The sequence below is a fragment of the Dipteris shenzhenensis genome, chromosome 5 (genome assembly GCF_047967505.1).
Source record: "Dipteris shenzhenensis isolate YYH24624 ecotype China chromosome 5, Dip_SZ_1.0, whole genome shotgun sequence".
NCBI classification, from domain to species: Eukaryota; Viridiplantae; Streptophyta; class Polypodiopsida; order Gleicheniales; family Dipteridaceae; genus Dipteris; species Dipteris shenzhenensis.
In genome coordinates, this window is record NC_141600.1 from 4,769,321 (window position 1) to 4,786,937 (window position 17,617).

Here is a 17,617-nt window from a genome sequence, read left to right on the forward strand (position 1 = left end):
AATTTCGGGCATGGCTTAGATTGGCAACTTGGGGAATTCAAAGTGTCCCCTCTATGGCGATCTAGTCTACTCTAATCTAGATCTAAACCAACTGTCGATCGATGAAAGGGAAGCAAATAATTCCTTTTCCTTTGTTCTTTTTAAGTGCTGGGTCAGATGCGTCGATGTAGAGGCAAATGTGCGTGAAGGAAGTGGTTTTGCCGGCGAGGCTCAAATGCGAGTGTAACTTGCGCTGAAATGTGCGCGTGATGTAACGAGCGCGTAGAGCATGAAAAATCGAGCGACTTTCCTTTTTGGAGCACCCTCAAATTCTTCCTGGATCAAGAGATATGACTTGATCTAGGTGGAGGGGCAAAAAGAGTGCAAATGGTGCTCAATGATGATGTGTCATTGTGAGTCACATGCAGTGATGATGTGGCACTGTGCTTAGCAAGAGGTGTGCCAGTGAAGCTCTGTGCTGAGGTGGCAGATGATGTGGCAGTGCTGACGTGGCCTGATGATGTGGCAGTCTCACGGGACTGCTAATGTGTCAGATAAGGATTACCACGTGTCAAGATAATGTGGTGACGTGGCACGTGGGTAGGATAAGGTTGCCACGTGTCCAACTGTGGGTCAGCCAGTTAACCCAAGGTCATCGCAACCAGACCCTGGTTCTATTCTATCTGCCACGTGTCTGACTGTTGGGCACCGGAATCTTTGAAAGATTCTGACGGAATCTTCGAGATTCCGTCTCCCTGCGGATTTTCGTCGATGCCGTTTGGAGGTGGCGTCTTGAAGTCGATGGAGATGGAGCGCTTTGGAGCTGAAGCTAGGCGGGCGAGGCACAACCCGGAAGGCTGGAGCCCAAGCAAAGCCCCCGTGCTTTACTTGAAGGTGCTGCTGCTATCGGCGAGGTCGCTTGAAGTGGCCGGCTCGATGTTGAAGGGTCGATGGGCTGCTTCTAGTCGGCGTTGGCGACTGCACTTGCTTATATGCGGCACTGTGTGAGGAGCCGATTGGGTTGTTGAAGGAGACTTGTTGGAGAGGCTGTGGTCTAGCTGCTAACAGAAGCGGTTACTAGGAGCCGTTGAAGCTGAAGTTGGGTGGCTGTAGTCCCGTAGTTGTTGTGAGGTTCACTCATCAGCTAGGAGTCGATGGCGGTGTTTCGCAGACGGGCGCTGGGCGCTGGAGTCTTGAAGATTGTCGTTTGCATGGAGCCTTGGGCAAAGCATGCATGTTGATAGCGGGCTATGAGTCTGTGGCACTGGAGCGTTGAGCCCATTATGGTCGCTAGTGAAGATGTGGAGCTGCTGTAGAAGCAGCTGTAGGGTTGGCCGTCGGGTGATTGTGGTGCAAGCTTAGGAGCTCGTTGGCGAGCAGCCAGTTGGCTATGTGACAAAGGCTTAGGAGCTCTATGGCATGCTGGTTGTCTACCTTAGAGGTCGTTGAAGCAAGACAGTGTTGCTGCCGACTGTGTGCGCTACTAGGAGCCCATGAGCTCATTTGCTGTTGTTTGATTACAGGGTCCGTTGATTGTCGTGAATCTCGTAGATGTTGGAGACCTCAGACTAGAGGTGAGTCACGACTGTGCTGGAGTAGCCAGCAAATGCTTGGAGCTATGCTGGAGGCTAGGGAGCTCTCGGAGACCGTAGTCGTTGCTTGAAGCTTGAGTGTTGGTGCTGCCAGCTGAGTCGAGCTTTGGAGCTATGGGTCTCTACATGTAGTCTTCTCTCTCTCTCTCAATGAAATCTCTCCCTGTCTGCTGTCTCAAAACTCTCACAAAGCTCTCAAGACAAATACCTCTCACAAGAAGAACTGCAATGGACGGAAATGTCCCAGAATAAGCAAAGGAAATTAACAGAAATCTCTCAATCTCTCATGAAGAAATCACACATAGAATGGACGGAAATTCTCTCAAAATAGACGAAAATTCTCTTAAAATGGACCAAAATTTTCTATCACTCTACGGAAGTGAATGGAGCACTCAATCTCTCTATCACCAAATCTCTCACACTCTCAAGGATCGTAATGTCTCAACGGAAGACAAGGGAGCTCTGATACCATGACAAAATATGAAGAGGGGAGAGGAGAAGAGTGGAGATGAGGAGAGAGGGCACAGCTAGAGAGCACACCACAAATGACTAACTGTACACTAGAATTAGTTGAAAAAATAGAATATATACAAACCCTTTTAGGGTTAGGGATAGGGGATCTAACCCTTTCCTTTATAGCACTCTATAAGGTTAGTGCTATGCACATATGATCACGTGATGGTGCTATGCACACATGATCACATGATGTTGAGCGTGAACTCTCAACATGCTCAGTCCTTCTTCGATTCCCCAGAATCATCATCTTGAGGGAAGGCCTACTTCATGATGTTGATCTTGAGGGAAGGTGTTGAGAGTTCACGCTCAACATCATGTGATCATGTGTGCATAGCACCATCACGTGATCATATGTGCATAGCACTAACCTTATAGAGTGCTATAAAGGAAAGGGTTAGATCCCCTAACCCTAACCCTAAAAGGGTTTGTATATATTCTATTTTTTCAACTAAATCTAGTGTACAGTTAGTCATTTGTGGTGTGCTCTCTAACTGTGCCCTCTCTCCTCATCTCCACTCTTCTCCTCTCCCCTCTTCATATTTTGTCAGGGAATGCGTCGGACACAGAGCTGGTAACACGGGATGCGAGAGCTCGAAATGCCACACCCCCCCGCCAGAGGGAAATGGAGGATAACTAGATGAGCAACCTTGGAGACATTAGCATTCCCTCCATGCTCATCTAATGAAGAAATGGAGCAGAGGCATGATGCTTCGGGTTGCCTGCTAATAGCCATGAACTCACCTCCCCCCACCCTTGAGACTAGAGTGCTACCAAATATGAACGAGGATGTGTTACAACAAGTAGATTGAGATCCTTTCTCCATTGAGATTAGTCCCAGCCCATAGAGTATACATTGATGCCATGGAGCCACGTTGTAGGCTTGGAACAAAAACACCATACATCTTTGTAGAGTATGGCAAACGACGGAGATATGAGCTAGGAGAGGTCACGATGATTGAATGATCATCTAGCTCATGGGTAGAGTCTTACATACAAGATGAGTTTTGATTCTCTATCCACCAGATAACGTGTGAGCTTGAAGTTTGGCTATATATATGTAGTATGTCGATTCCATGGGTAGCTAGTCCCATGAATGTCGTAGAGGGACTTACGAGATGACTTTGTTGTAGCACGATATTCGAAAGGCTTGACACAAAAAAAATGATTCCTATACCACAGGATAACCCGACAATTTGCATGGGTGTTGGTTTGGACCCTGCATTGTTTTTTGGTTGGCTTGGAGATTGACAATTGGGCAACCGAATTGGATCTTTGTATCAGTTGTGTGAGGGTGGTATGCTTGAATGGTGCAATCGTATGCGGAGCTATTTACAATAGAAATGAAGCATAAAGTCATGAAGAATTATACACGTGTGTGCACGAGGGATATGCGTTGTGACTAGTCATTTGCAGAACCAGAGATTAGAGCAGTCCATCGCCTTTGCATGAAAGTGGGGGGGGGGAATCTTTGTATTCGAAATGTTGCTACGACCTCTAGTTACATGGAACCCCAAATATGGGTCTCCTGTTGCCGAGATTGAAAGCTTGAAATCTTGTTGTCAAGACTTGGTCATTATATTAGCTGTCTGAGAGCTCGATTTTTGAATGATGCAGTTGCATGTAGAGTTGTCTACAACAAAGACTAAGGCCATGATCATCTTAGAGATATACATTTTGGAATACCGAGGTATACGATTATCAACCAATTATTTGCAAAAGTAGACTTCTTTGCCCTATGTAAGTAGACCTCTCATACATAGTGTGGTTATAGCACGAGTAGCTGGTGCCATGATCGAAGCATAGTGCAACTCGTATCGATGGGGTGAAGGGATATGGCAGTTCGAAATGGTCAAGATATCACCCATACATCAAGAGATGAGCCTCTTGGTTTTGTCTACAATAGGTGGGGGTGTCTAGTATGTATCGATGTTTATACTAATGCACCCCTACAAACCCTTTGTCCTTTTGCAATACTTATAGTTAAGGGGAATTATAAGAAACATTTATGCTCAGTATTCAGGAAAAGGGAGTATTACTTCCTCTATAAACTCTTATGTTTGCTATGGAGAGGTTCCAACACCCTTATATCTACTCTGTGCCATCTATATACATTGTGGAATAAGATTTCTTGTGAGTAGGGGATATGAGTATCTGATGGTGGTAACTTCTTATCAAGCCCTTAAGTTAGGATATTGTTTTTATTGATGAATATATGGCTCATAGTGGCATGTATATAGATTGGAACAGGTTTGGAAGGCTTACACAAAGAAATGAGACTTATCACGAGAAATATTATTGAACATTATATTGAGCAGACTATATTTCGGCCTAGTTAAACACAAGATTCTATATATTTCTGTAAAAAGGAGATTGAAACTTATAGAAGGGATCTCTCTTGTTTTTTGTTACTTGTAACTATGGGAAATTTTGAATCATTTAGAGTATTAACTACAACATGAACTCCTAGGATTGTTAAAAGAGTAACCTTGTGGATGGACATGGATGACAAATGTGTAGGGGTGTTGAAGCTTGCCTTCCCAATTGGAAGCTAACTTTGGTTTCTTGTTGTTGGATGGTGGAAGGTGAGTCCCTGCACTTCTCTGCAAGATTCTATGAGAACATCTAGGACAGTTCAGGTGATGGAACATAAACAACACTGGCAAAGGAGGTTTAACTATTTGACCAAGAGATGAAACTATAATACTGCCTTGGTCCTAGTGAAAGGCTAGCAGTGGGATGCCTTTGCTGTTTTTTTGAACATATAGACAAAAACAGTTTTACTATCAAGAGGCTTATAAATTTTGGGGTGATGTCATATGAACTGAATGATGATGGATAAATTTGAGACACAGAACTCTTGCTTAATAATTTTTATTAGAATAGAAGAAAGATAATTTTCGATTGACATGTCAAATTTTGCAATTGATTTCCAGACATGTACTTGCTTTGAAAAGAGACATGCTCTTTGTGTTAGATATCAATGCTCCACTCTCATGTAACTACGCGAGAACCAGCTAACTCTACTTGTAAGCCCCCCATATGAGGAGAAGGCATTTGAGTAGCTCGGTTATCTGGTAGGTCCTAGTTTGGACACCAGATGGGGGCCATGTGTGGCCTGATGGCTGGACGAAGTTGGCACACTGCCAACTAGGCTACATGCAAATGCGGGAAGGCATCCCATGACTGACTGCATTGAGGGTAGATGGAGCATTTCTTGAGGCAGCCCACTCTCGGGTTGCGGGGGCCCGTTCAGAGTCCCAGATGATCCTAGATGGCTGTGGGTCAAACGGTGACCGTAGGTCAGTTGCTCTATTTTGCACACCGGTCCTATCGTGTGGTCAATGGCCTATTTTGCGACTGACCCCTAGTCAGGGCCATTTTGGGCGGACTGGGTCAGTCACCCAATTGGGTCTAACCAACTACGACTAGTGGCTATATAAGAGCAAGCCCGTGAAGCCCATTTCATCACTGGGTACAACAACCCTGATTCCTTAGCATCCAACCTCGGTCCTCTATTGTTTCTAGCTCACCATCAAAGCTTCTTTCACAGGAGTGCACGGCTGGGAGGCAGCACCATCTATTGTATCAGTTTTACAATAATCAAATTTTTGATTCTCCATACTATCTATTTTTCTCTCTTGCGTACGAGATCCTGTTATCTGTTGAGCACAGATGTTGTATTGTTTTCTTACATGGTATCAGAGCCTGGACTCTAGCAAGAAGATTTGGTAGTGTGTTTCTGTTTGCGAGCAGATTGTGAGAGATGGCCCAGCCCGCAAGACTGCGAATCCCACCATTCGGCGAAAGTGAAAAGTTGGACGGGCTCTAACTATCCACTCTGGATGTTCAAGATGAAGACCATCATAAGTGCATATGAGCTTTAGGATACTGCTACGGGGGTGGACATGAAGCCAGTTGCGAGACCGAATCCAGAGACCAGATCCAGCCAATGTAGGACAATAGATAGTACCAACTACAGATGAGATTCTCATGTGGACAAGAAGAAATACACATGCACTGTGTTCTATTGTCTGCAGTGTAAGTGATTCTGTCATGGCGTTCATTCAACATGTCACCACAGTGGAGGAGGCATGGACGGTCTTGAAAAATCAGTACGAGACCATGAACTAGATGCAGCTTCAGAATCTGGAGACTCAACTCGCGAATGAGAAACTGTGAGTCTGAAGCGACAGAAAAGTTCATCACCAGGGTGAAGAATCTGCGCGATCAGATGACTGCAATTGGCATCACCATCATCACCAAGAATCTAGCACGAAGGTGCATACGAATTCTCCCACCAAAGTACGATGGTCTTGTTAAAGCACTGAATACGCAGAACAGAAATCCGCCCCTCAACTTTGAGGATTTCAGCGCGATGCTTCTGGAGGAGGAGATGCGTCAAAAGATGAGGACTGGAGAAGATTCGGCTTTCTACGCTGGATCAAAGAAAGGTAAGGGTAAGGACTCTGGTAACCCTCCTTCTGATGATGATAAAAAGAGAAAGAAGAAGATCAAGTGCTTCTATTGCAACAAGGCAGGGCACAAGCAGAATGAGTGTCGAAAGAAGATTGCAGATGAGAAGAACGGAGTAAAGAGAGAGTCCAGCAACAGTGCACAGGCAATACCAGTAGAGTTGTTCGTAGCAATTGAGGAGATTTGCATGGAGGCAGTTCATGTACCTACGGATGAACCTTGGATCATTGGCAGTGGTGCATCATGCCACATGACCAATTGGAAGGATTGGTATACCTCTCTATAGCCGGTAGGGAATGACATCCTGGTAGCAGTCGGCAATGATGCAAAATGTCCAGTAAAAGGAAAAGGTACGATTGCTCTCAAGTCAGATGGAGTTGTAAAACAGTTGTCCGATGTTCTTTATGTGCCAGATATCAAGAGGAACTTGTTGTCCATTTCTGCGATCAGGGATCGGGACCTCAAAGTTCAATTCGATAAGAATGGTGCACAGATCCTGGATCTTCAAGGGAAGGTCATTGGTAAAGGTACACGGTGCAACAACATCTATGAACTCTCAGATTTCAGTGCTCGAGCTGATGTGAAGAACACTAAGCTGTGGCATGAGAGGTTTGGTCATCTAAACCTTAGTTCTTTAAAGGAGATGCATAAAAGTGGAATGATTACAGATCTACTAGAAATTACAGATCTACCCGATGTATGTGAAGCTTGCATGATGGGCAAGTAGCATCGGTAGCCCTTTCCTAAAGAAGCCAATAGGGCAAAGGCTCCTCTAGAGCTCGTTCACATGAACCTCTGCAGAAAGATGGAGACGAAAGCTTTGGGTGGTTCCTACTACTTCATGATGCTTATCGACGACTACAGTAGAACGATATGGATATACTTCCTGAAGACTGAAGATGAGGCTTTTAGTAAGTTCAAGGAATGGCATGTAATGGTCGAGAAAGAATCGAGGAGGAAGGTGAAGAAATTGAGATCAGACAGAGGTGGAGAGTTCACATCAACTGAATTCGAAAGTTACTGCAAAAGTCACGGGATCAAGAGGCAGAAACCCCCGCCACATACATCACAGAAAAATGGAGTAGCATAGACCAAGATGCGTGTCATCTGTGAAATGGGCAGGAGTATGATAAAAGGAAAAGATTTGCCAAAGACTTTATGGGCTGAAGCATGTAACATGGCAATTTACATTTTGAATTGTAGCTACACGAAGGGTGTGAATGGGATGACTCCACTGCAAGCCTTTTCTGGTAAGAAACCTTCAGCTGCACATTTTAGAGTTTTTGGATGTGACTGTTTTGTGCATGTCCCTGATGCTAATAGGACCAAATGGGAACCGAAGAGCAGGAAGTGTATTTTCTTAGGCTATAGTGAGGCGAAGGGTTACCATCTCTAAAACCCTATTACCAAGAAGGTAATAGTAAGTCACGATGTGGTCTTCTTAGAACAGCTGCATCAATTGGAGGAGGATGCTTCCTTCCCAGACAACTAGAACCAGGATATCCATCCAGTACCACCACCAACAGCAGACCGAACTCCCCCAACAGTGCTTGGGAGGATTCAAGATAAAGAAGATGAAGAAGAGCCTGTAGAACCACAGTAGCAACGGCCATTCCTGAAGTGGGTAAAGTAGCTTTTGGATGGCAGAGAACCTCCAGCCATTGAGGAGGAACCATCCGAACACTGCCGGTCCAAGAGATTAGAGGAGCAAACAAGGACGCAGGAACACTTGGTCAACTATGCTTTGATGACAGAAGTGATCCGTGCTGATGAACCCAAGTATCTTGAAGAGGCACAAGGTGATGATAGGTGGATGGAGGCTATGCAGTCGGAGTATGGCTCCATAATGAAGAACAACACTTGGGACCTTGTGGATCGTCCACCAAAACGTAAGGTAATCGGAACCAAGTGGGTGTACAAGACCAAGTACAAGTCCGATGGCACATTGGATAAGTACAAGGCTCGACTCATGGCAAAAGGATTCGCACAGGTACATGGTTTTGATTATCAGGATACTCCTCCTAGAGCTCGACTAACCACAATTCGTAGTGTTTTGGCTTTAGCAGCCCAGGGAAGTTGGCCCCTATTTCAGATGGATGTAAAATCCACCTTTCTGAATGGAGATCTCAAGGAGGAGGTATACGTGGAACAACCACCAGGTTTTGTGATCCCCGGTTCAGAAGGTAAAGTCTGTAAACTGAAGAAGGCACTTTACGAGCTGAAACAGGCCCCACGAGCATGGTACTAGTGAATTGATGCCTACTTTCTGCAAAATGGGTTTAGGAGGAGCCCATTTGATGCAAATTTGTATATCTTCAAAGAAGGAGGCAAGTGTGTGATCGTGGTCCTTTATGTGGACGACCTTGTCATAATAGGGAACCATGAAGAGAAGATCTCGTAGACAAAGCATTTGCTAGGAAGAGAGTTTGAAATGACAGACCTCAGACTGATGCATTTCTGTTTGGGGATTGAAGTTTGGCAAGAGCCGAAACAGATCTTCATTTCATAACTGAAGTAGTATGCTGGAGAGATACTGAAGGCATTTGGCATGGCTGAGTGCAAGATAGTTGGTACCCCTATAGAGGTTAACGTGAAGCTCTCAAATGAGGATTCATCACCACTGGTGGACGAAGCAAAGTACAAAAGACTTGTGGGCAGTTTGATTTACTTGTGCAACACGCAGCCGGACGTCAGCTTTGCGACTGGTGTACTAAGCAGGTTTTCCAATAAGCCCCGGGAGAACCATTGGAGGGTAGGGATGCGAGTGCTGAAATACATCAAAGGCACACTTGATTATGGCAACATCTTGACCGGATTCTGTGACTCAGATTGGGCAGGAGACGTGGACAACAGGAGATCAGTGACAGGTTACTGTTTCTCACTTCGATATGGAGCTGTCATGGGTCAGCAAGAAGCAACCTAAAGTTGCTCTTTCTTCTACCAAGGTTGAGTACAAATCAACATGCTTTGCTTCTTGTGAGGCAGTGTGGTTGAGGAGGATTTTAGGGGACATGGGTGGAGCATGGGTGCAGTGCAGAACAAGCCTATGCAGTTATCATGTGATAATCAGAGTTGCATGGCGATTGCAAAGAACCTTGTGTTCCATGCTCGCACAAAGCACATTGAGATTCAATATCACTTTGTACGTGAGTTCATCTACTAGGGAAAGCAGACCACCAGCCAGATTGACATATGCTCAAAAAGGCAAAGCAATTCAGGTGGAAACCACCAACTATGCTCTTATGACTACCATCATGGCTACAGAAGAGCCAGTGTACTTCGAAGACGCAGTAGACAAGCTCGAATGGCAAACTGCTATGAATGAAGAAATAGATGCTTTGTATAAAAATAACACTTGGGAATTATGCGACCTTCCACCAGGAAAGAAGGCCATAGCCAACAAATGGGTATACAAAGTGAAGTACAATCCAGATGGTAGTATTCAGAGATACAAAGCCAGATTAGTTGCAAAAGGATTTGCACAACAATATGGTCAAGATTATGATGAGAATCAGCTCGATGTCAAGAATGCATTTCTCAATGGTTATCTAGACGAGGAAGTCTACATGCAACAACCAGCCGGTTATGTTGAACCAGGAAAGGAGAACAAGGTTTGCCATCTCAAGAAAAGTCTCTATGGCTTAAAACAAGCCCCCAGAAGTTGGTACAGCCGAATTGACAAGTATTTTGCTGATCTGGGATACATGAAGTCCAATGCAGATCATACTCTCTACTACACAGTTCAAGGGGAAGATATTACTATTGCACTTTTGTATGTAGATGATCTGATTGTGACAGGAAGCAAGGATAGCTTCATCAGAAAGCTAAAACAAGACTTATCTGCAGAGTTCGACATGAAAGATCTTGGACTTATGCACTATTGTCTTGGAATTGAGTTCTGGAGAGATTCAGATAGCACATTCATGAGTCAGCTCAAATATGTTGACAATCTCCTGAAGAAGTTTCATATGGCAGATTGCAAGATTGCAGCCACTCCCATGGAACAGAGTTTGAAACTTACTAAAGATTCAGAAAAGCCTACAGTCAATGACAGATACTATAGGCAACTCATTGGATCTCTTATATATCTGACAATCACACGGCCAGATATTTGTTATGCAGTAAGCTCACTAGCACAGTTTATGGCAAATCCAAAACAGTCTCACTGGAATGCAGCCAAAAGAGTCTTGAGATACATCAGAGGTACAAGATTATTTGGGATAGAATACAGAGGAAGTCATCCACGGTTGCATGGATACTGTGACAGTGACTATGCTGGAGATCATGAGACTAGGAGATCGACATAGGGATATGCATTTTTCCTTGGTCAAGGTGCTATATCATGGTTGTCAAACAAATAGCCAACTGTTTCTTTGTCTTCGACTGAAGCAGAATATGGAGCACTCACTACAGGTGCATGTGAGGCTATATGGCTCAGAAGACTATTGTCAGAAACAGATTACTTTGATGAATCAAAGCCAACAACAATATACTGTGATAATCAATCGGCTCAAGCATTGGCCAAAAATCCAGTATATCACTCCAGAACAAAGCACATTGATGTCAGAGAGCACTTCATCAGAGAAAGAGTGTTACTTGGTGACATCACACTGCAGCATTGTGATAGCAAAGAAAATGTTGCAGACATCTTTACCAAACCACTCGGTAAAGAGCTATTCGAGAAACACCGACTAGCTCTTGGTTTGATGCAGAGGAAGGACATTCCCATTAAAGGGGTGTGATGGAATGTAATGCTCAGTCCTTCTTCGATTCCCCAGAATCATCATCTTGAGGGAAGGCCTACTTCATGATGTTGATCTTGAGGGAAGGTGTTGAGAGTTCACGCTCAACATCATGTGATCATGTGTGCATAGCACTATCACGTGATCATATGTGCATAGCACTAACCTTATAGAGTGCTATAAAGGAAAGGGTTAGATCCCCTAACCCTAACCCTAAAAGGGTTTGTATATATTCTATTTTTTCAACTAATTCTAGTGTACAGTTAGTCATTTGTGGTGTGCTCTCTAGCTGTGCCCTCTCTCCTCATCTCCACTCTTCTCCTCTCCCCTCTTCATATTTTGTTAGAGCATTACATTCCATCACACCCCTTTAATGGGAATGTCCTTCCTCTGCATCAAACCAAGAGCTAGTCGGTGTTTCTCGAATAGCTCTTTACAGAGTGGTTTGGTAAAGATGTCTGCAACATTCTCTTTGCTATCACAATGCTGCAGTGTGATGTCACCAAGTAACACTCTTTCTCTGATGAAGTGCTCTCTGACATCAATGTGCTTTGTCCTGGAGTGATATACTAGATTTTTGGCCAATGCTTGAGCCGATTGATTATCACAGTATATTGTTGTTGGCTTTGACTCATCAAAGTAATCTGTTTCTGACAATAGTCTTCTGAGCCATATAGCCTCACATGCACCTGTAGTGAGTGCTCTATATTCTGCTTCAGTCGAAGACAAAGAAACAGTTGGCTGTTTGTTTGACAACCATGATATAGCACCTTGACCAAGGAAAAATGCATATCCTTGTGTCGATCTCCTGGTCTCATGATCTCCAGCATAGTCACTGTCACAGTATCCATGCAACCGTGGATGACTTCCTCTGTATTCTATCCCAAACTATCTTGTACCTCTGATGTATCTCAAGACTCTTTTGGCTGCATTCCAGTGAGACTGTTTTGGATTTGCCATAAACTGTGCTAGTGAGCTTACTGCATAACAAATATCTGGCCGTGTGATTGTCAGATATATAAGAGATCCAATGAGTTGCCTGTAGTATCTGTCATTGACTGTAGGCTTTTCTGAATCTTTAGTAAGTTTCAAACTCTGTTCCATGGGAGTGGCTGCAATCTTGCAATCTGCCATATGAAACTTCTTCAGGAGACTGTCAACATACTTGAACTGACTCATGAATGTGCTATCTGAATCTCTCCAAAACTCAATTCCAAGACAATAGTGCATAAGTCCAAGATCTTTCATGTCGAACTCTGCAGATAAGTCTTGTTTTAATTTTCTGATGAAGCTATCCTTACTTCCTGTCACAATCAGATCATCTACGTACAAAAGTGCAATAGTAATGTCTTCCCCTTGAACTTTGTAGTAGAGAGTATGATCTGCATTGGACTTCATGTATCCCAGATCAGCAAAATACTTGTCAATTCGGCTGTACCAACTTCTGGGGGCTTGTTTTAAGCCATAGAGACTTTTCTTGAGATGGCAAACCTTGTTCTCCTTTCCTGGTTCAACATAACCGGCTAGTTGTTGCATGTAGACTTCCTCGTCTAGATAACCATTGAGAAATGCATTCTTGACATCGAGCTGATACACATTCCATTTACTGAGTGTCGCTAGTGATATCAAGAACTGTATGGAATCCATCTTTGCTACTGGAGCATAAGTCTCATCATAATCTTGGCCATATTGTTGTGCAAATCCTTTTGCAACTAATCTGGCTTTGTGTCTCTGAATACTGCCATCTGGATTGTACTTCACTTTGTATACCCATTTGTTGGCTATGGCCTTCTTTCTTGGTGGAAGGTCGCATAATTCCCAAGTGTTATTTTTATACAAAGCATCCATTTCTTCATTCATAGCAGTTTGCCATTCGAGCTTGTCTACTGCGTCTTCGAAGTACACTGGCTCTTCTGTAGCCATGATGGTAGTCATAAGAGCATAGTTGGTGGTTTCCACCTGAATTGCTTTGCCTTTCTGAGCATATGTCAATCTGGCTGGTGGTCTGCTTTCCCTAGTAGACCGTCTAAGATGCTGTGGTGCTGCTTGGGGTGTTGCTGGCAATTCTTGCTCTTCTTCATCAACCTGTTCTGTAGATGACTGTGAAGTTGATGCTTCTATCTCCTGTGTAGGTGAGGTTTTCCATTCTGATTCCTCATCGAAGATTACATCTCTGGAGATAATGACTTTGCGGTTGATGGGATCATACAATTTGTATGCTTTGCTTTCTTCACTGTAGCCAACCATGATGCATTTGTGTGACTTCGCATCCAATTTCCTGCGATGATCATCATGTATGTGGGCATATGCTATGCAACCAAATATGCGGAGATGCCCAATGCGTGGCTTGTGTCCAGTGAATGCTTCATAAGGAGTCATACCTTGTATCGGCTCGGTAGGAAGCCGATTAAGCAAGTAGTTGGCTGTAGCTATTGCTTCTGGCCAATACTGATTCGAAAGATGCTTTTCACTAAGCATTGCTCTAGCACTGTCTGCTAAAATCCCATTCTTCCTTTCAGCTCTTGCATTCTGCTGAGGAGTATCTGCACATGTGAATTGTCTTCAAATGCCGTGATTTTTGCAAAAGTTCATGAATGCTGAAGACATGTATTCACCTCCTCTGTCTGATCTCATGACCTTGATCTTTCTGCCTGTTTGGTTTTCTACCATGGCTTTGAATTCTTGAAATCTGGCAAACACTTCAGATTTCTCTTTCAGAAAGTAGACCCAACAATATCTGCTGTAGTCGTCGATGAAGGTCAAGTAATAAAGTGAACCATTGATGCTGCGGGTCTGGGCATAACCCCATACATCTATATGAATCAAATCAAGAATACCTCGTGCACGAGAGGTACTTCTGACAAAGTTGGTTCGCTTTTGTTTGCCGAAGCAGCATGCTTCACAAACCTTTCCAAGAAACTGTAGCTTCGGAATCCCAATTGCCATATTTTGATTCCTTAGATCTAACAAGTACTTGAAGTTGACATGACCATATCTCTTGTGCCATTTTGCAGATAGTGGCATTTGTTGCATTTGAGCTGACATGGCATGCTTATCTGGTACTGTAGCTAGCATCCTGTATAAGCGTCCTTCCTTGACACCTTTTGCTACTAGCTGACCTCTTTTGGATTTGTCTCTGATAGTGCATTCATCACCGTCGAATATGACTTTGTAGTTGTGTTCCATCATTTGACCTACTGACAAAAGGTTCTTGCTGAGCTTCGGAACATAGAGCACATCTTGGCTAATCCTTTTGTACCAGTGAAATTGTTCATAGGGATAACCCCTGTTCCTTGAACCGGATTCGGTGTATTGTCTGCTGTGTAGATGACATTCTTTTGACCTTCTAATGGCTTCATTTCTGTGAACCATTCCTGATGATTTGTCATATGAGATGATGCACCGCTGTCGATGTACCAAGGATCCTGTTCCACTTGGTCGACTTGATAGCTGAAATCCTCTTTGGGATTGAAATCAGTGTCTAGGTGCATTGTATCAGTCTGATGCAATTCCTCACTTGCAAGAAACATATTTCCATGTTCATTTGCAAAATGACTGTGACTAGAATGTCCACCACGATGATTTCCTCTTCCTCGAGAATTCCCTCGATTACTGCTGGATTGACCGCCTTGGTCATACTGCTTCTTGTGGCAATCTCTTTCATAGTGTCCAAACTTGTGACAGTAGTTGCATTGAATGTTTGACACATTGGTGGATGCATTCCCTCGTCCTTGGAATCTTCCTCGATTGGAATGATTTCCTCTTTGCTGATTTTGATGTTGCTAAGGATGATGCTGATGCTGATGCTGATTCTGACTTTGATTTTGTTGATGATGACCACTTTTCTGATACGATCTACCTCTATTTCTGCCTTTGCCTCTACTTTTGTCTGAAGCTGTGAATGCCTGATCATTAGAATGACCTTTACGTGCTTGAATGGCCTGAGTCCTGAGCTCTTCACCAAGTAGAACTGACTGAAGTTCTTCCAGTGTTGGAATTTGCCATTGGATGGCAATACTCTGGACTAGATTCTCATATCCTTCTCCTAGTCCATTCAGGATTACTTGAACCATTTCTGCGGGATTCATAGTATCTCTTGTTACTACAAGTTTATTGTTGTAGTCTTTGATGCGGAGTACATAAGCATGACCGGTTTCACTGCTGTTGCGGAAACTCTGGTTGATCTGGTTTCTCAGGGTGAGAATCCTGGATGTGTTCTTGGACTCGTAGAGAGCTGCAAACATATCCCATGCTTCTTTTGATGTCTTGACTGTGTTGAGCTATCCTAGCATGACATCTTGCACATTCTGCTTGATCAGGTGATAGGCATACTTGTCTTTCTTATCCCATTCTGCTTGAGCTTGGGCAATGGCAGGATCTGCTACTGGTGCCGAAACTGTTTGTCAGGAATTTCGGGCATGGCTTAGATTGGCAACTTGGGGAATTCAAAGCATCCCCTCTATGGTGATCTAGTCTACTCTAATCTAGATCTAAACCAACCGTCGATCGATGAAAGAGCAGCAAATAATTCCTTTTCTTTTGTTCTTTTTAAGTGCTGGGTCAGATGGGTCGATGTAGAGGCAAATGTGCGTGAAGGAAGTGGTTTTGTCGGCGAGGCACAAATGTGAGTGTAACTTGCACCGATATGTGCGCATGATGTAACGAGCGCATAGAGCACAAAAAACCGAGTGACTTTCCTTTTTGGAGCACCCTCAAATTCTTCCTGGATCAAGAGATACGACTTGATCTAGGTGGAGGGGCAAAAGGAGTGCAAATGGTGCTCAATGATGATGTGTCACTGTGAGTCACATGCAGTGATGATGTGGCACTATGCTTAGCAAGAGGTGTGCCAGTGAAGCTCTGTGCTGAGGTGGCAGGAGTGTGCACATGCAGTGTCACAGTGTGCCTGGCAAGAGACTGTGCCTGCAGGGGTCAGTGATGAGGTGGCACTGCTGATGTGGTAGAGATGACATGGCAGTGATGACGTGGCCTGATGACGTGGCCTGGTGACATGGCCTAGTGATGTGGCCTGGTGATGTGGCCTGGTGACGTGGCCTGATGATGTGTCCTGGTGACGTGGCCTGATGATGTGGCACTAATGACGTGTCAGGTGACGTGGCAGGTGACATGGTAGTCGGTGGTGACATGGCAGTCAGTGATGACATGGCATTGTGGATAAGGGTGCCACGTGGCTAGTCCTTGACCAAGCTCTAGGGTGTGGTGACCCTGAGGATAGGGTCCACGTGTCGTAAGAAGAACGATCGAAATCTTTTGAGATTTTGACGGAATCTCAAAGATTCCTTCTTCTTCTTCGATGGAGCCCTCTGGAGATCTCCGCTCGTTGGTGGCGCCCGTGTTGCAGTAGATGGAGGCGACCTTTGCCAAGACTAGCGCAGCTCATGGGTGTTCAGTTGTAGAGTGTTGAGGAGCTATGAGGGTGCCGTCCGCACTGGAGGCAGTCTTCATTGAAGATGCCGTTCATTGGTGATGGAGCGCAAGCCAGCGATGGAGCCTTAGCTTCGATGTGGGTGGCATTTGCCATAGAGCTAGGAGCTAGAAGCTGGAGGCAGTCGCTATGGAGCTTCTCTTGAAGAAAGACGTTTGAAGAACATTGTGCAGAGGCTGGTGAGGCGGTTGATGCGCTGGTCGTCGAGGAGTTTTTCGTTTGGAGCCTTGGAGCTGGTTGTGAAGCCGTCGGGTGGCTGTAGAAGGAATCACTGCGTGCTATTTGCTGGCGGTTGGAGGAGCCTTCGGTAGGCTACGTCGAAAATGGCAATGGAGGTAGCCCGTCGCTACTATTGAAGTTGATGGAGAGCGCTAGATGGAGGCAGCCGCTGCTTCTACGATGATATGTGGGTCGTTGTGGCTAGTGGAGTTGCCAAGAGCTGAGTCGCTTGCTATGCAGAAGGGCTTGGAAGGAGCCGATGAAGAGGCTTGGAGCTCTGATCATCGAAGAGCCTTCGGAGGCTCAATGCGTAGCGCTATGAGAGCTAATGGCAGCCATTCGGTGGGCTGCGCTGGCCTTCGATGGAGAGGTTGCATGCAGTTGGTCGTCGAAGATGGCTTATGTGAGAGCCTTTAGAAGAGGCTATTGATGCAGTTGTCCATTCTTGTTGTGATGTTAGCAACAAGTCGAGCTGCCGGGCACTAAGGCTAGATGGTTGAGAGCCTTAGAGTTGTAGAAGGTCCTGTAGAGAACCTTTGATTGACCACTAATGTAGAGAACATAGAGGAGCAGCTCTCTCTCTCTCCCTATATTCCTCTCAAGCATTACACTCCCTATATTTCTCTCAAAGCATTACTCACAATCTCTCG